Genomic DNA, 20715 nt, shown 5'->3' with positions numbered 1-20715 from the left:
TATTCATAGTTTTAGTAGACTGCTTTTATTATGAAAGGGTGTTAAATTTTGTCAAATAGTTTTTCTACATTTATTAAGATGATTTTTTCCCTTCATTCTATTAATGTGGTATATTATATTGATTGACTTACACGTGTTGAAACATTATTGCATTCCAGGAATAAATTGCACTTGGTTACAAAGTATAATCCTTTTAATGTGCTGTTGAATTGTTTTTGCTAGTGTTTTGTTGAGGATTTTTTCCATCAATATTCACCATAGATACAGGATGGTAGTTTTCTTTTCTTGCAGTGTTTTTGTCTGGCTTAGGATCAGGGTAATTCTGGCCCCAAAGAATGAGTTTGGATTTTCAAAATTTTGAAAAAAATAACAATTTTTTTTGGAAGAGGGTAGGGGAATTGGTGTTAATTCTTCTTTAACTATTTGGTAGAATTTACCAGTAAAGCCATGTGGTCCTTGGCTTTTCTTTTGGGGGGAGGATTTTGTTTACGGATTCAATGTCTTTACTAGTAATTGGTCTGTTCAGATTTTTCTATTTCTTCATGATTAAGTCTTAGTAAGTTGTTGTTTCTAAACATTTGTCTATTTCATCTGCATTATCTAATTTGCTTGTACACAATTATTCATAGCACTCTCTTATAATATTTTTTTGTTTTATAAAATTGGTTGTAATGTTTACTGTTTCCTTGATGGTTTTAGTTATTTGCATCTTGCCCCTTTGTTAGTCAATGTTGTTAAAGATTTGTCAATTTTATTGATCTTTTTGAAGAATCTACTCAATTTATTGATTTTCTTTATTGTTTTGTATTATTTATTTATCACTGCTCTAATCTTTATTAAGTCCTTCCTTCTGCTAATTTTGAGTGCAGTTTGTTCTTCTTTTTCTCATTCCATAAGGTGTAAAGTTAGATTATTAATTTCAGATCTTTCTTTTCTTTTTTTAATAAATTTATTTATTTTTTATTGACTTTTGGCTGCATTGGGTCTTCATTGCTGTGCACAGTCTTTCTCTAGTTGTGGCAAGCAAGGGCTACTCTTTGTTGTGGTGCATGGTCTTCTCATTGCAGTGGCTTCTCTTGTTGTGGCTCATGGGCTCTAGAGCACAGGCTCAGTAGTTGTGGCACACAGGCTTAGTTGCTCTGTGGCATGTGGGATCTTCCTGGACCAAGACTCGAACCCGTGTTCCCTGCATTGACAGGCAGATTCTTAACCACTGCACCATGAGGGAAGCCCGAAATCTTTATTTTCTTAACGTAAACTTTTGCAGCTATAAATTTCCCTCTTACCACACTTTAGCTGCATTCCACAACTTTTATTATATCCTGGTTTTGTTTTCATTTGTCTTAGAATATTTTCTAATTTCCTTGTGATTTCTTCTTTGGCCCATTGGTTGCTTAAGTGTATGTTAACATATTTGTGTATTTTCTAGTGTTCTTTTGCTATTGATTTCTAGTTTCATTCTATTATGAATGGAAAATATTATTTTTATGATTTTAATCTTTTAAAATTTATTAAAAATGTTTATGGATGACCATATGGTCTATCCTGGAGACTGTTTCATATGTACTTGATTAAAATGTGCATTCTGTTCTTTTGTGGTGGAATGCTTTATATTTGTCTACTATGTCCAAATGTCCTATTATAGTGTTGTTTCAGGCTATAATGTTTTTCATTGATTTTTATTTCTGGTTCTTCTATACAATTTTGAAGATGAAGTATGAAATCTCCTACTATCTTTTGAGCTGTCTTTTTTTCCCCTTCAATCTATCAATCTTTGCCTTATATCATAAGGCCTCTGAAGTTGGTGCATATATATTTATAATTGTTATATATTTGCTATTGTCTAAATGTTTTCCCTACCACAAATTCATATGTTGAAATACTGAGTCCCAAAGATGATGGTATTGGTAGTTAGGACCTTTAGGATGTGCTTAAGTCATGAAGGTGAACCCATAATAAAAGGAATTATATTTTTGCAAAAGAGACCCCACAGAACTCCCTAGCCACTTCCATCATGTAAGGACACAGCTGGAGGAATCCATTTCTATCCAGCAGCACAGATTTGGGAGGAGAGACGTCTGTGACTGGGGGAGAGAGAAGGAAGGGAAAGAGGCAGACAAGAATAACAAAGGTCATTGAAGAGACATGTCTCCTGTTGTGTGCTTTGGAATTTTAGCAGGAGGTTGACCCATGGACTTCTGGGAGTACCCTAACTTGAGGATGCCCCTACCAGACTGTGGGAACCCACAAATCTCCAAATGCTAAGCCCACACCTCCCCTCACTCTGTCACGAGCATTTTTTTATGCCAGCTTTTTATTTTTATTTATTTATTTATTTTAAACATTTTTGAGTATAACTATTTTACAATAGTGTGTTAGTTTCTCCTTTACAACAAAGTGAATCAATTATACATATACATATGTTCCCATATCATTTCCCTCTTGCATCACCCTCCCTCCCACCTTCCCTATCCCACCCCTCTAGGTGGTCACAAAGCACAGAGGTGATCTCCCTGTGCTATGCGGCAGCTTCCCACTAGCTATCTAATTTACATTTGGTAGTGTGTATATGTCCCTGCCACTCTCTCACATTGTCACAGCTTACCCTTCCCCCTCCCCATATCCTCAAGTCCATGCTCTAGTAGGTCTGTGTTTTATTCCCGTCCTACCACTAATCTCTTCATGACATTTTTTTTCTTAGATTCCATGTATATGTGTTAGCATATACGGTATTTGTTTTTCTCCTTCTGACTTACTTCACTCTGTATGACAGACTCCAGGTCTATCCAACTCATTACAAATAACTCAGTTTCATTTCTTTTTATGGCTGAGTAATATTCCATTGTATATATGTGCCACATCTTCCTTATCCATTCATCTGTTGATGGACACTTAGGTTGCTTCCATGTCCTGGCTATCATAAATAGAGCTGCAATAAACCTTTTGGTACAGGACTCTTTTTGAATTATGGTTTTCTCAGGGTATATGCCTAGTAGTGGGATTGCGGGGTCATATGGTAGTTCTATTTGTAGTTATTTAAGGAACCTCCATACTGTTCTCCATTGTGGCTGTATCAATTTACATTCCCACCAGCAGTGCAAGAGGGTTCCCTTTTCTCCACACCCTCTCCAGCATTTATTGTTTCTAGAGTTTTTTGATGATGGCCAATCTGACCGGTGTGAGATGATATCTCATTGTAGTTTTGATTTGCATTTCTCTAATGATTAATGATGTTGAGCATCCTTTCATGTGTTTGTTGGCAATCTGTATACCTTCTTTGGAGAAATGTCTATTTAGTTCTTCTGCCCATTTTTGGATTGGGTTGTTTGTTTTCTTGTTATTGAGCTGCCTGAGTTGCTTAAAAATTTTGGATATTAATCCTTTGTCCGTTGCTTCATTTGGAAATATTTTCTCCCATTCTGAGTGTTGTCTTTTGGTCTTGTTTATGGTATCCTTTGCTGTGCAAAAGCTTTTAAGTTTCATTAGGTCCCATTTGTTTATTTTTGTTTTTATTTCCATTTCTCTAGGAGATGGGTCAAAAAGGATCTTGCTGTGATTTATGTCATAGAGTGTTCTGCCTATGTTTTCCTCTAAGAGTTTGATAGTGTCTTTCCTTACATTTAGGTCTTTTTAATGTGCTTTCCTAAGTGTAGCCCCAGAGCAGGCACAGGAAAAGAGAAACCAAAACCTTGAGCTATAGCTCCATCTTCTGGAAAAAAGATATGTTTCTAATTACCATTTTGATGAACTGTAAAATCAAAGTAAAAACTAAGCAAGGTGTGTGCTACAACAAATGTGATGTCAGAGGCACATCATATCAAACATTATGAAAAATCATGTTAGTATGGTATCACAAAAAGAAAATAATTCTCCAGCAACCAAATCCAAAGATATGGAATATTTCAATCTAACTGATAAAGAATTCATAATACCTGTCATGAAATGATTCAACAATCTAAACGAAACCCAAGAAAGGCACTTAAGAAAAAACAACACAACTTCAAAACAAAAGAAGGAGTTCTTTCCCAATAAGATTGAATTTTTTCAAATGAACCAGAGAAATTCTGGAACTGTAGAATTCAATGAATGAGATGAAAAATGCATGAGAGAGCTTAGGAAATAGAGCAGATCAGATTGAAGAAAGAATTAACAACTTGGAAGATAGGAATTTAGAAATTACTCAGATGAGGAGAGATAATTAAGATTTTTTTTTAAATGAAGAAGTCCTGCAAGACCTATCAGATATGATGAGAAAAACAAATATAAGAATAATTGGTTTACCAGAAGAAGAGAAGAAAAGGAGCAGAGAGTGTATTTAGAGAAATAATAGCTGAAAGCTTCTCAAACCCGGGGAAGGAATTGGACATACAAAGTTCAAGAAGCTAATAAAATGTCTATTACCTCAATGCAAAAAGACCTTCCCTAGATTGGTGATGTCAGCATGATGGAGGCATGAGTTGCTCCTTTTCCCTCGCCTTTTATTTACACCTAATTGGACATCTATAACTGAAAAAGGTGTTTCTGCACTGCATACTAGAACACAAGAGAGATCCATCCCTCCTTGCATCCAAATGTGAGTAGATTGGACCTTCAGGAGTCTGTGAAGCCAGTGGAGTTGCAGCAGCAACACTGGTGTGACAGTGATCACTCTAGCAGAAGAGGTAGAAAGTGAAAGCGGTCAGTGAAAGTATGTCCAGGCATAGGGGTTTCAACTGGAGGGTCCCACTGCTCTTCAGTAAAACCTGGATTTTTTGGGAGAGACCTCAATGAGAGAGTGTGAACTTCCATATGATCCAGCAATACCACTCCGGGGTATATATCCAAAGAAACCAAAACACTAATTAGAAAATATATGTGCACCCCAATGTTCATTATTAAAAATAACCAAAGTATAGAAGCAACCTAAGTGCCCATCAATAGCTGAATGGATAAAGAAAATTATATATGTGTGTGTGTGTGTTTGTGTATAATGGAATATTACACAGCCATAAAAATAAATAAAATATTGCCATTTGCAACAACATGAATGGGCCTAAAGTGTATTTACGCTAAGTGAAATAAGTCAAGCAGAGAAAGACAAATGCTGTATAATTTCACTTATATTTGGAATCTAAAAATAACAAAACAAATGAACAAACATAACAAAACCATAAACAAGAGTCATACATACAGAACAGAAACAGGTGCTTGCCAGAGGGAATGGGGGTAGGGGGAGGAAAGGAATAGGTGAGAGAGATTAAGAACAAAAAAGTTCCAGTTGGAAATAAATGAATCACGGGTATGAAATGTACAGTGTGGGAAGATAGTCAATAACTATGTAATATCTTTGCATAGTGACATATCATAACTAGACTTATCATGGTGATCAGTTTGAAATGTATAGAAATATCAAATCATTATTTTGTGTAACAGGAACTAACATAGTGCTGTAGGTCAATTATATTTTACAAAGAAACACATATAAAAAGATATCAGAATTGGGGTTACCAGAGGCGAGAGAGGGAAGGGGGAATTGGATGAAGTCACTCAAAAGGTACAAACTTCCATTTATAAGATAAATAAGTACTAATGATATAATGTACAACACAATAAATATAATTAACACTCTAGGTTATATGTGAAAGCTGTTAAGGGAGTAAATCCTAAGAGTTCTCATCACAAGAAAAAAAATCTTTTCTATTTCTTTAAATTTGTACCTATATGAGATGGTAGATGTTCACTAAACTTATTGTGATAATCATTTCATGATGTATGTAAGTCAAATCATGCTGTACACCTTAAACTTATACAGTGCCTTATGTCAATTATATCTTAATAAAACTGTAAGTTTAAAAAGTAACCCCTCCCCCCAAAAAAAAACTTCATAGTGGTTGAAGACCCCATTTCTTCTTTTTAAAACATCTTTATTGGAGTATAATTGCTTTACAATGGTGTGTTAGTTTCTGCTTTATAACAAAGCGAATCAGTTACACATATACACATGTTCCCATATCTCTTCCCTCCTGCATCTCTCTCCCTCCCACCCTCCCTCTCCCACCCTCCTAGGCAGTCACAAACCACCTAGCTGATCTCCCTGTGCTATGTGGCTGCTTCCCACTAACTATCCACTTTACACTTGGTAGTGTATATATGTCCATGCCACTCTCTCACCTCGTTACAGCAAAGAATCATGTAGCAAAATGTTCATTGTAGCTCTATTTACAATAGCCAGGACATGGAGGCAACCTAAGTGTCCATCAACAGATGAAAGGATAAAGAAGATGTGGCACATATATACAATGGAATATTACTCAGCCATAAAAAGAAATGAAATTGAGTTATTTGTGGTGAGGTGGATGGACCTAGAGTATGTCACACAGAGCGAAGTAAGTCAAAAAGAGAAAAACAAATACCGTATGCTAATACATATATATGGAATCTAAGAAAAAAAAGTCATGAAGAACCTAGGGGTAAGAAGGGAATAAAGACCCATTTCTTCTTTAAGTCTGTGTTCTTTGGCCAGTTTTACAATACTTTCAGTCTGCTTTACTACCCTTAAACCTCTGGTTTAGTCAAACACACAGCATTATTAAGACTCAACTGGCAAAATTTGTAGAGGTCCTCCAAATACTTTAGGGAAAACATTGCCATTCGTCCTTCTAAATCTTAGATCCATGCATTTTGGAACTCATAAACTCATCCTTTGAGAGAGTCACATGATGCCCAATGCACTAGTCTCCTTGTTTTGACACGCAACTGATAAAAGGAAAGCTACTCCAGTATTGCAAGGGCCTAATTGCTTCTATTAAAATTAACCATGTTTCAGTAGAGCAATCTTTTCACAGCGTGCCGTTGGGAGATGAAGACCTTAAGCATTGGGCTTCCCTGTTGGTGCAGTGGTTGAAAATCTGCCTGCCGATGCAGGGGACACGGGTTTGTGCCCCTGTCCGGGAAGATCTCACATGCCGCAGAGCGGCTGGGCCCTTGAGCCATGGTCACTAAGCCTGTGCGTCCAGAGCCTGTGCTCCGCAACGGGAGAGGCCACAACAGTGAGAGGCCTGTGTACTACAAAAAAAAAAAAAAAAAAAACAGACCTTAAGCATCACATCTTGCATCTTGGAGATTTATCTACTGAAAAAGACACCTCCAGAACTTTCTTCTACCTCACTGGAGAGGACCCTATCAGGTACTGCTAATCAACGCTTGTGCTGCCAATTCCGAGGAATGGACTCTTGGATTCATGTAACACATCTAAAGAAAATACCAAGCCCTGAATGGACATACACATCATCTGGTGACCTGAAAGTAAAGATTTCCTGGAATTGAAACAGAGAACATCTGATGAGACAGCTTTCCTAAGATATCTGGACCAGGCCTGTTGGAAGTTAGTCTGCCAAATCTTTGGTGATGACATATCACTACAGGTGACCTCCAATGTCTATGATCTTGCAAACATATGGACTTTAGATTAAAAGTGCCTGAAATTTCTCCCTCTTACCCCTCCTTGTTATTCAAATGTGATCTCTATTGATTTTCAATCTGTACTCATTCCTTCTGATGTGAGACACTGAACCCAGGGAAGGTCCTTTGCAGCAATGAGGGACAAAAAGCCACTGAAACTAGAAAAACCTGACTCTTGATCAGCAATACTTTCAGAGAAAAATCTTGATCAAAAGGGAAAAATATAATAAACAGAAACCTCAATTGAACAGTCAGGAGACCAGAAGGGGGAGCTCTCTTGCCTTGCAACAATAGCAGAAGGCACAACAGAAAGAAGGAAAAACTCTTCTTTCCTGGCAAGAACTAAGCCAAGGAAAAGCCAAGGACTTTTTGTTTACTAAAGCCCTCCCGACTTCCTTTCCCCCTCTATAAAAGCGTTCTCCTTCCCTTTCCATGGGGGAACCTGTACATGGTTCCTTATGTTGCAGACCCTGATTTGCAATTCTCAACTGATCCCAAATAAACCTATCTTTGTTGGAGAAATATCTGATAGTCAACACTGCCAGTCTATTTCTTTTGATTGGGGAGTTTAATGCACTTACAGGTAAAGTAATTACTGATAGGGAAGGACTTACTATCGCCATTTTGTTGTTTCTTGAATTTCTTATAGCCTTTGTGTCCTTCATTTCCTCCCTTACTGCCTTCCTTTGCATTTAGTTGATTTTTGTAGTTACACATTTTGATTTTCTTTTCATTTCCTTTTCTGTATATTCTATAGATATTTTCTTTGTGGTTACCATGGAGATTACCAGAAATATCTTAAAATTACAATAATCCATTTTAAAGTGATAACAAGTTAATTTAAATCACATGAAAAATTCTACTTTTTATAGCTCTGTCCCCAACTTTATTTCATTGATGTATCAAGTTACATATTTATTTATTATATATCCTTTAACATAGATTTACAATTTTTTATGTTTTTGTCTTTTAATCCTATGAAAAATTAAAGGTGAAGTTACAAACCAAAATAATAATAATACAGGTTTCTATATTTTACATATATTTACCTTTACCAGTGAACTTTATAGGTTCACATGGTTTCAATTTACTTTCTAATGTTCTTTTCTTTCACCTTGAAGGACTCTAGTTGTAGTGATCTCCCTCAACTTTGGTTTACCTAAGAATGTTTTCATTTCTCCCTCATTTTTTTCCTCTTTTAAATAGATTTTTAGAACATTTTTAGGTTCACAGCAAAATTGAGCAGAAAGTATAGAGAGTTCCTATATACTCCCTCTCCCTACACATGTACAGCAACTCCCACTATATCAACACCTCTCACCAGTGTGGTACATTTGCTAAAATTGATGAGACAACATTGACACATCATTACCACCCAAAGTCCACAGTTTACATTAGGGTTCACTCTTGGTGTTGTGCATTCTATGAGTTTGGAAAAAATGTTTAATGACATGTTTCCACCACTATAGTATTACACAGAATCGTTTCACTGCCCTAAAAGTCTTTCGTGCTCGGCCTATTCATCTCTATGGCCCCCCAACTCCAGGCAACCACTGATCTTTATACTGTTTTCATAGTTTTTACTTTTTCAGAGTGTCATATAGCTAGAATCATAAAATATGTAGCCTTTTTATAGACTTCTGTCATTTAGTGATATGTATTTAAGTTTCCTGTATGTTTTTTCATGGCTTGATAGTCATTTCTTTTCAGTGTGAAATAACATTCTGTTATTTGGATGCACCACAGTTTATCTACTCACCTACTGAAGGACATCTTGGTTGCTTCTAATTTTTGTCAGTCATGAAAAAGCTTCTATAAAAGTCTTTCTGCAGGTTTTTTGTGGACATAAGTTTTCAACTCCATTGAGTGAATATCAACAAGTGCAATTGCTGGATCATATGGTAAGAGTATGTTTAGTGTTGTAAGAAAACACCACATTGTCTTCCAGTGTGGCTGTACTATTCTGCATTCCCACCAGCAATGAATGAGAGTTCCTGTCATTCCAAATCTTTGTCAGCATTTACTGCTGTATGTGACCTGGATATTGGTCTTTCTAATAGGTATGTAATGGTATCTCATTGTTTTAATTTGCATTTTTTAATGACATATGGTGTGGAGAATCTTTTCACATGCTTATTTGTCATCTTTGTCTCTTTTCTGGTGAAGTGTTTCTCAAGGTCTTTGTCCCATTTTTTAATGAGGTTGTTTGTTATTGTTAAGTTTTAAGAGTTCTTTGTATATTTTGGATAACAGTCCTTTATCAGATGTGTCTTTTGCAAATATTTGCTCCCAATCTCTGGCTTGTCTTCTAATTGCATTGATAATATCATTTGCAGAAGGGAAGTTTTAAAATTTTAATGAAGTCCAGTTATCCATTATTTCTTTCATGGATCATGTCATGTCATTGATACGTGTCTAAATACGTATCACCATACCCCAGGGGTCATTTAGGTTTTCTCTTATATTTTCTTCTAAGAGCTTTATGGTTTTCCATTTTATATTAGGTTTATGATCAAACCATTCTGAGTTAATTTTTGTGAAGCGTTTATGTTTTGTGTCTACATTTATTTTTCTGGTTGCGGATGTCCAGTTTTCCAACACCTTTTGTTGAAAGGACTGTCTTCACCCCATGGTACAGACTTCACTCCTTTGTCAAAGATCTATTAACTATATATATGTGGGTCTTTTTCTGAGCTGTCTATTCTGTCCCAATGGTCTATTTGTCCCTTCTTTTTCTAATACCACACTCTTTTGATTACTGTGACATTATAATCAGTCTTGAAGATGGGTAGTGTCAGTGTTCCAACTTTGTTCTTCTCCAATATTGTGTTTGCTATTTTGGGTCTTTTATCTCTCCATGTTAACTTTAGAATCAGTTTTGTTAATATCTGCAAAATAATTTGTTGGGATTTTGATTTGGGTTGTATGGAATCTATAGATCAAATTTGGAAGAACTGACATCTTGACAATATTGAGTCTTCTTATCTATGAACATGAAATATCTATACATGAATTTGGTTCTTTATCAGAATCTGAGGTTTTCCTCACATAGATATTGTACATTTTTAGAGATTTATACCTAAGTGTACAAAATTTTTGGTGGTAATGTAAATAATGTTGTGTTTTTAATTTTTAAAAAAGCATTTGTTCGTTGCTGGTATATTGGGAATCTATGGACTTTCTATATTCTCTTGTATCCTGCAACTTTGCTATAATTGCTTTTTAGTTCCAGTTGTTTTTCATTGATTCTTTCATATTTTCTACATAGATGAGCAAGTCAACTGCAAACAAAGATGGTTTTATTTATTCCTTCCAAATCTGTATGCATTGTATTTCCTTTTCTTGTCTTACTGTATTAGCTAAGACTTCCATTATGATGGTTAAAAAGAGTAGTGAGAGGTGACATCCTTGCCTTGTTCCTGATCTTTGTAGGAAAGCTTTAAGTCTATCATCATTAAACTATTCTTAGTTTGCTTAGTTTTTATCATGAATCAGTATTGAATTTTGTCAAATGTTTTTTGTGCATTTATTGATGCTATCATGTGACTTTTCTTGTTTAGTCTGTTGATGTAATGGATTACATTAATTAATTTCCAAATGTTGAACCAGACTTGCATACTGGGATATATCACACTTGGTCATGCTGTATAATTCTTTTTATACATTATTGGATTTGATTTGGTAAATATTTTGGGAGGGATTTTTGCTCTAAGTTCATAAGAGTTATTGAAATAACAAATAATAAGGTGGTAAGGTATGATGACTAAGAGCTCAGCACTGGTGTTAAACCACCTGAGACAGAAACCTAACTTCTTCATCCACAAAAGAGGAGGGTAATCTATCTCATACTACAAATACCGAGATACAGCTTGTGTTAGTGCTGCTTAAACATGTCACATGTTTAAGAGGGCATTTAACAATGACGTAAAAGTCAGAGATCTTTATTCAATCAAGTGCCAATTCTGAAGTAATTTCTGTCTAATTTATCTATTACAAAAAATAGTTACTCTAGTGTATTCTCTGTGCTTTTTATACTAGATGCCATGATTACTGCCGTTTGTCTCACAAAAAATTAAGCAGATGGTACTTACCCACCACAGTCCCACAGGTCCAATACCAATGCATTGGTCTATAGTTTTCTTTTCTTGTAATTTTTATATGGTTTTTGGTATTAAGGCAATGCTGACCTCATAGAATAAACTAGGAAGTAGTCTCACTTCTCCTATCTTCTGAGATTGTAGAAAATTGATACAATTTCCTTCGTAAATAATTGGTAGAATTCACCAGTGAATCCAACTGGATCAGGTGCTTTCTCTTTTAGAAGTTAATTAAAATTCAATGTGTTTTATAGATATTGGCTATTTCAGGTTGTCTATTTCTTCTTGTGTGAGTTTTGGCAGATTTTGTCTTTCAAGGAATGGTCCCTTTCATCTAGGTTATCAAATATGTGGACATAGAGTTGTTCATAGTATTCCTGTATAATCTTTTTAATTTCCATGAAATCTGTAGTGATGTACCTTCATTCATTTCTGATATTAGTAAATTGTTGTCATCTCTTTATTCTTAGTTAGCCTGGCTAGAAACTTATAATTTTATTGATCTTACAATTTTAAGATCAATAATTTTATTGACCAATTTTATTGGTATTTTAAGAACCAGCTTTTGGTTTCATTGATTTTCTGGATTAATTTCCCATTTTAGATTTTATTGATTTCTGCTTTAATTTTTATTATTTCTTTTTTTGGCCTACTTAGGATTTAATTCACCATTCTTTTTTTAGTTTCCTAAGATGGAAGCTTATTAATTTTCTTCTTTTGCAATATACACATTTAATGTTACTATTTCCCTATAAGCAATGCTTTCACTGCATTCATAAATTTTTAGTAAATTATATTTTCATCTAGTTAAAATATTTTAAAATTTATCTTAAAATTTACTTGACCCATATGTTATTTAGAAGTACATTGTTTAACCTCCAAGTATTCGGAGATTTTTGAACTATCTTTCTGCTATTGATTTCTATTTTGATTCAGTTGTGGTCTCAGAGCATTCATTATATGTTTTCAATTCCTTTAAATTTGTTAATGTGTGTTTTATGGACCCCAAAGTGGTCTATCTTAGCTTATGATCTATGTGAACTTGAGAAGAATGTGTACTCTGCTGTTGTTGGATGTAGTCTATAGATGTTATGTCCACTGCTGTTGAGTTCAGCTATGTTCTCACTAATTTTCTGCCTGCTAGACCAATCCATTTCTGATAGAGCAGTGTTGAAGTTTCCAACTATAATAGTGGAATAGTGTTTCTATTTGCAGTTCTATCATTTTTTTTTGCCTCACAGATTTTGATGATCTGTAGTTAGGTGCATGCATATTTAGAATTGTTATGTATTCTTGGTGTACTGACACTTTCACCATTATGTAATGCCTCTCTTTATCTCTGATAGTTGTCCTTCCTCTGGAATCTGTCCTGTCTAAAATTAATATAGGTACTTTAGCTTTCTTTTCTTTTTTTTTTTTTTTTTTTTGGTGGTACGTGGGCCTCTCACCGCTGTGGCCTCTCCCATTGCGGAGCGCAGGCTCCGGACGCGCAGGCTCAGCGGCCATGGCTCACGGGCCCAGCCGCTCTGCGGCATGTGGGATCTTCCCGGACCGGGGCACGAACCCGTGTCCCCTGCATCGGCAGGCGGACTCTCAACCACTGCGCCACCAGGGAAGCCCTAGCTTTCTTTTTATTAATATTAGTATCTTATAACTTTCTCCATTCCTTTACGATTAATCTGTATGTGTCTTTATATTTAAACTGGGTGTCTTGTAAACAAGGTTCAGGACACGCTACTTCAAAATGAGGAACCTTGAAATATTGAATATTTTGACCTAAAGAAATTTGAGAAAACAAGAGAAGCAGGAATTTATTATTATTATTATTATTATTATTATTTATTATCAGAAAGACAACAAACAATAGGTGTTTGCAGAGACGTGGAAAACAGGGAACCCTCCTGCATTGTTGGTGGGAATGAAAATGATTAGCCACTATGAAAACAGTATGTCTGTTCCTCAAATTAAAAATACAACTACCATATGATTCACCAATATCGCTTCTGGGTATTTCCCCAATGAAAACAGAAACACTAATTCGAAAAGATATGTACAGCCATATGTTCACTGCAGTATCATTTATAATAACCAAGAAATGGACACAATGTAAGTGTCCATCAAGAGATGAATGGATAAAGAACAGGTGGCATATATGTACAATGGAATATTACTCAGGCATAGAAAAGAATGAACTCTTGCATTTGCAACATGGATGGATCTAGAGGGTATTATGCTAAGTCAAATAATTCAGGCAAAGTCAGATACCATATGATTTCACCTATATGTAGAATCATAAAAAACAAAATAAATGAACAAACATAACAAAACAGAAATAGATACAGAGAAAAAACTGGTGGTTGCCAGAAAGGATGGGGTGGGATATGAGTGAAATAGATGAAAGAGATTAAGAGGTACAAACTTCTAGTTATAAAACAAATAAGTCATGGTAATGTACAGCATAGGAAATATAGTCAATAATATTGCAATTAGTTTGTATAGTGACAGATATTTACTAGACTTATTGTGGTGATCATTCTGTAATGTAAAAAAGTATAAAATCGCTATGTTGTACTCATGAAACTAATACAATATTGTAAGTCAATTATGTTTCAATAAAAATTTAAAAATAAAGAAGTAAATAAAAAATAAACAATTAATTAATTAAAATACTGAGGTCAAGACGGCAGAGGAGTAAGATGTGTAAATCACCTTCCTCCCCACAAATACATTAGAAATACATCTACACGTGGAACAACTCCTACAAAACACCTACTGAATGCTGGTAGAAGACCTCAGACTTCCCAAAAGGCAAGAAACTCCCCACATAACTGGGTAGGGCAAAAGAAAAAAAGGAAAAACAGAGACAAAAGAATAGGGATGGGACCTGCACCTCTGAGAAGGAGTTGTGAAGGAGGAAAAGTTTCCACACACTAGAAAGCCCCTTCATGGGAAGAGATGGTGGGACGGGGGGCGGTAGATTGGGGGTAGCAGTACCTATGCTTGGGTAGGAAGATTTGTTCACAAATATTTAGTGGTATTTCAAAAGAATCAATGTGTATAATATAGTGATTCACAATTTTAAAGGTTATATACTCCATTTATAGTTATTATAAACTATTGACTATAATCCCTTTTATAGAACACATCCTTGTAACTTATTTTATACCTAATAGTTTATAACTCATAATTCCTTATGCCTATATTTCCCCTCTCCCTTTTCTCTCCCCACTGATAACCACTAGTTTGTTCTCTGTATCTGCTAGTTTGCTTCTTTATTGTTATATTCACTAGTTTGTTGTATTTGTTAGATTCATACTTTCTTTCTCTGTCTGACTTCACTTAATATCAATATGATAATCTCTAGGTCCATCCATGTTGCTGCAAATGGCATTATTTCATTCTTTTTTATGGCCGAGTAGTATTCCATCACACACACACACACACACACACACACACACACACACACACACCACATCTTCTTTATCCATTAATCTATTCATGGACACTTAGGTTGCTTCCATATCTTGGCAATTGTAAATAATGCTGCTATGAACATTGGAGTGCATGTATCTTTTCAAATTAGTGGGTTTTTTTCTGAATATATATCCAGGAGTGGAATTGCTGCATTATATGATAGTTCTATTTTTAGGTTTTTGAGAAACCTCCATACTGTTTTCCACGTTTTACATTCCTACCAACAGTATATGAGGGTTTCCTTTCCTTCACATCATTGCCAACATTTATTTGTGTTATGTTTCATCATGGACATTCTGACATGTGTGAAGTGGTATCTCATTGTGGTTTTGATTTGCATTTCCCTGATGATTAGTGACGTTGAGCATCTTCTCATGTGCCTGTTGGCCGCCTGCTTTCCCTCTTTGGAAGAATGCTTATTCAGTTCTTCTGCTCATTTTTAATTGCTTTTTTTTAATGTTGAGTTGTATGAACTGTTTGTATGTGTTGGATATTAACCCCTTATTGGATTTAAATGTACACAAATAAAGATTTAAATGGACCTAATTCTGCAAAATTAGCATCCATTAAAATTATCTTTTATTCTGTTAAAACTGTTAAACTATAAAGATATTTTTGATAAATATCTTTTTTATTCCTATGGGTGAATTCAACTGTGGCTATAACTAAAAGTATCTAAAAGTAAAAGTCAAATACTGGATTAATTAAACAGGACCAAACTTTATAACTACCTAGCTCCAAGTAACTAAAATATGCTTAAGTTCTAGTTTAATTCTCCTTCTTCCTCCACAGAATGACCACAGGACAGCACACTTATTCATTTTCTAAGAAGCAAAATCTTGGCAGTTAGCTCTGTGAGTTAAGAACCTAGAGAAAAATAAGTAAGTAAGACTTTGGAGTAACAGAAAAGAGCGCAGCAACAGTGGTGCAGAGGGCAAAGCAGAGAGATTCCCACACAAAAGATCGGTGCCAACCAACACTCACCACCCTGAGTGGCTTGTCTGCTCACCCACCGGGACTGGTGGAGGATGGGAGCTGAGGCTCCAGCTTCAGAGGTCAGATCCCAGGGATAGGACTGGGGCTGGCTGTGTGAACACAGCCTGAAGGGGGATAGGGCACCACAGCTAACTGGGAGGGAGTCTGGGAAAAAGTCTGGAACTGCCTAAGGGGCAAGAGACCATTGTTTTGGGATGCCCAAGGAGAGGGGATTTGGAGCACCTCCTAAATGAGCTGCAGAGATGGGCATGAACTGCAGATATCAGGACAGAACCAGAGATGGGTATGAAACTCTAATGTGGCTGCTGCAGCCACCAAGAAGCCTGTGTACAAGCACAGGTCACTATCCACACCTCCCTTCCTGGGAGCCTGTGCAGCCCATCACTGCCAGGGTCCCGTGACCCAGGGACAACTTTCCCAGGAGAACACACAGCTTGCCTCAGGCTGGTGCAATATCACACCAGTCTCTGCTGCCGCAGCAGGCTCACCATGCATTCCATACACCTCCCCCCCCTTCCCCTGAATTGAGTGAGCCAGAGCCCCCTAATCAGCTGCTACTTTAACCCCGTCTTGTCTGAGTGAAGAACAGACACCCTCAGGTGACCGACACACAGAGGCAGGGCCAAATCGAAAGCTGAACCCCAGGATCTATGCCAACAAAGAAGAGAAAGGGAAATTACCCCCAACAGCCTCAGGAGCAGTAGAATAAATCTCCACAATCAACCTGATGTACCCTGCATTTTGGGAATAAGAGAATAGACAAAGAATCATCCCAAATAGAAGCGGTAGACTTTCTGTGATTTTTGTCTGTATAGCTTTGCTTTTACCACTTGTCCTAGGGTTCTGTCTGAACATTTTTTTAATAGTATTTAGAGCTTGTTATCATTGGTGGATTTGTTTTTTGGTTTGGTAGCTAGCTTCTTTCTTTTTCTTTTTTTAATTACTTTTTAATTTTTAATATTTTTTACATTTTTAAAATAACTTTATTTTCTTTCTTTCTTTCTTTCTTTCTTTCTTTCTTTCTTTCTTTCTTTCTTTCTTTCTTTCTTTCTTTTTATTCTCCCTTTTCTTCTCAGCTGTGTGGCTGACAGGGTCTTGCTGCTCCATCCAGGTGTCAAGCCTGTGCCTCTTAGATGGGAGAGCCGAGTTCAGGACATTGGTCCACCAGAGACCTCCTGGCTTCCCATAATATCAGATGGTGAAAGCTCTCCCACAGATCTCCATCTCAATGCTAAGACACAGCTCCACTCAATGACCAGCAAGCTACAGTGCTGGACACCCTATGCCAAACAACTAGGAAGACAGGAACACAAACATACCCATCAGCAGAGAGGTTGCCTAAAATAATAATAAGGTCACAGACACCCCAAAACACACCACCAGATGCAGTCCTGCCCACCAGAAAGTCAAGACCCAGCCTCCTCCACAAGAACACAGAAACCAGTCCCCTCCATCAGGAAGCCTACACAAAACACTGAACAAACCTTGGCCACTGGTGACAGAAACCAATAAAGATGGGGACTATGAACAAGCAGCATGTAAAAAGAAGACCCCCCCAAAAGTAAGTGAAGCAAAATGAGAAGACAGAGAAATACACAGCAGATGAAGGAGCAAGGTAAAAACCCACCAGACCAAACAAATGAGGAAGAAAAAGGCAGTCTATGTGAAAAATAATTCAGAATAATGATAGTAAATATGATACAAAATCTTGGAAATAGAATGGAGAAAATACAAGAAATCTTAAACAAGGACATAGAAGAACTAAAGAGCAAACAAACAATGATGAACAACATGATAAATGAAATGAAAAATTCTCTAGAAGGAATCAATAGCAGAATAACTGAGTGAGAAGAAGGGATAAGTGACATGGAAGATAAAATAGTGGAAATAACTACCACAGAGCAGAAAAAAGAACAAAGAATGAAAAGAATTGAGGACAGTCTCAGAGACGTCTGGGACAACATTAAACACACCAACATTCGAATTATAGAAGTCCCAAAAGAAGAGAAAATAAAGGGACTGAGAAAATATTTGAAGAGATTATAGTTGAAAAGTTCCCTAATATAGGAAAAGTAATGGTCAATCAAGTACCAGAAATGCAGAGAGTCCCATACAGGATAAATCCTAGGAGAAACACATCAAGACACATATTGATCAAACTATCAAAAATTAAACACAAAGGACAAATATTAAAAACAGCCAGGGGGCTTCCCTGGTGGCGCAGTGGTTGAGAGTCCGCCTGCCGATGCAGGAGACGCGGGTTCGTGCCCTGGTCCGGGAGGATCCCACATGCCGCGGAGCGGCTGAGCCCGTGAGCCATGGCTGCTGGGCCTGTGCGTCCGGAGCCTGTGCTCCGCAACGGGAGAGGCCACAGCAGTGAGAGGCCCGCATACCGCAAAAAAAAAAAAAAAAAAAAAAAAAAAAAAAAAAAAAAAACAGCCAGGGAAAAGCAACACATAACATACAAGGGAATCCCCATAAGGCTAACAGCTGAACTTTCAGCAGAAACTCTACAAGCCAGAAGGGAGTGGCTGGATATATTTAAAATGATGAAAGGGAAAAACTGACAACCAAGATTACTCTACTCAACGAGGATCTCATTCAGATTCAATGGAGAAATTAAAACCTTTACTGACAAGCAAAAGCTAAGAGAATTCAGCACGACAAAACCAGCTTTACATAAAATGCTAAAGGAACTTCTCTAGGCAGGAAACACAAGAGAAAGAAAAGGCCTACAATAACAAACCCAAAACAATTAAGAAAATAGTAATAGGAACATACATATCGATAACTACATTAAATGTAAATGGATTAAATACTCCAACCAAAAGACACAGACTGCCTGAATGGATACAAAAACAAGACCCATATATATGGTGTGTACAAGAGACACACTTCAAACCTAGAGACACATACAGAGTGAATTGAGATGATGAAACGATATTCCATGCAAATGGAAATTGAAAGAAAGCGGGAGTAGCAATTCTCATATCAGACGAAATAGACTTTAAAATAAAGATTATTACAGGAGACAAAGAAAGACACTAAATAATGATCAAGGGATCAATCCAAGAAGAAGATATAAAATTGTAAATATTGATGCACCCATTATAGGAGCACCTCAATACATAAGGCAAAAGCTAACAGCCATAAGTGGGGAAATCGACAGTAACACCCCACTTTAAACAATAGACAGATCATCCAAAATTAAAATAAATAAGGGAACACAAGCTTTAAATGATACATTAAACAAGATGGACTTAATTGATATTTATAAGACATTCCATCCAAAAACAACAGAATACACATTTTTCTAATGTGCTCATGGAACATTCTCCAGGATAGATCACATCTTGGGTCACAAATCAACCCTTGGTAAATTTAACAAAATTGAAATCATATCAAGTATCTTTTCTTACCACAACGGTATGAAACTAGATATCAATTACAGGAAAAAAGTCTCTAAAAACTACAAGCACTTAGAAGCTAATGAATACACTACTAAATAAACAAAAGATTACTGAAGACAACAAAGAGGAAATTAAAGAATACCTAGAAAAAAACGACAAGGAAAACATGATGACCCAAAACTTATGGGATTCAGCAAAAGCAGTACTAAGAGGGTAGATTATAGCATTAATATCCTACCTCAAGAAAAAAGAAACATCTCAAATTAACAACCTAAATGTATACCTAAAGCAATTAGAGAAAGAAGAACCAAAAAAACCCCAAAGTTAGCAGAAGGGAAGAAATCATACATGTCAGAATTGAAATAAATGAAATAGAAATGAAGGAAACAATAGCAAAGAACAATAAAACTAAAAGCTGCTTCTTTGAGAAGATAAACAAAATTGATAAAACATTAGCCAGACTCATCTGGATAAAAAAGGGAGAAGACTCAAATCAATAGAATTATGAATGAAAACTGAGAATTAACAACTGACACTGAAGAAATACAAAGGATCATTAGAGATTACTACAAGCAAATGTATGATAATAAGATGGACAACCTGGAAGAAATGGACAAATTCTACAAAAAGCACAACCCTCCGAGACTGAACCATGAAGAAAGAGAAAATATGAACAGACCAATCACAAGCACTGAAATTGAGACTGTGATTAAAAATCTTCCAAAAAGCACCCAGGGTCAGATGGCTTCCCAGGAGAATTCTATCAAACATATAAGGAAGAGCTAACACGTATCCTTCTCAAAACTTCCAAAATATAGCAGACGGAGGAATACTCCCCAACTCATTCTACGAAGACACCATCACCCTGACACGAAAACCAGACAAAGATGTCACAAAGAAAGAAAACTACAGGCCAATTTCACTGATGAACATAAATGCAAAATCATCAACAAAATACTAGCAAACAGAATCCAACAACACATTAAAAGGATCATACACGAAGAGCAAGTGGGGTTTATCCCAGGAATACTAGGATTCTTTTATATATGCAAATCAATCAATGTGATAAACATATAGACATCTTGAAACAGAAAAACCATATGATCATCTCAATCAATGCAGAAAACGCTTTTGACAAAATTCAACACCCATTTATGATAAAAACTCCCCAGAAAGTAGGAAAAGAGAGAATGTACCTCAACATAATAAAAGCCATGTATGACAAAACCACAGCCAACATTGTTCTCAATGGTGAAAAACTGAAACCATTTCCTCTAAGATCAGGAACAAGACAAGGG

This window comes from Kogia breviceps, chromosome X (assembly GCF_026419965.1).
Source record: "Kogia breviceps isolate mKogBre1 chromosome X, mKogBre1 haplotype 1, whole genome shotgun sequence".
NCBI classification, from domain to species: Eukaryota; Metazoa; Chordata; class Mammalia; order Artiodactyla; family Physeteridae; genus Kogia; species Kogia breviceps.
The sequence above is the reverse complement of the archived record's forward strand: the minus strand, read 5'-3'. Positions refer to the sequence as shown.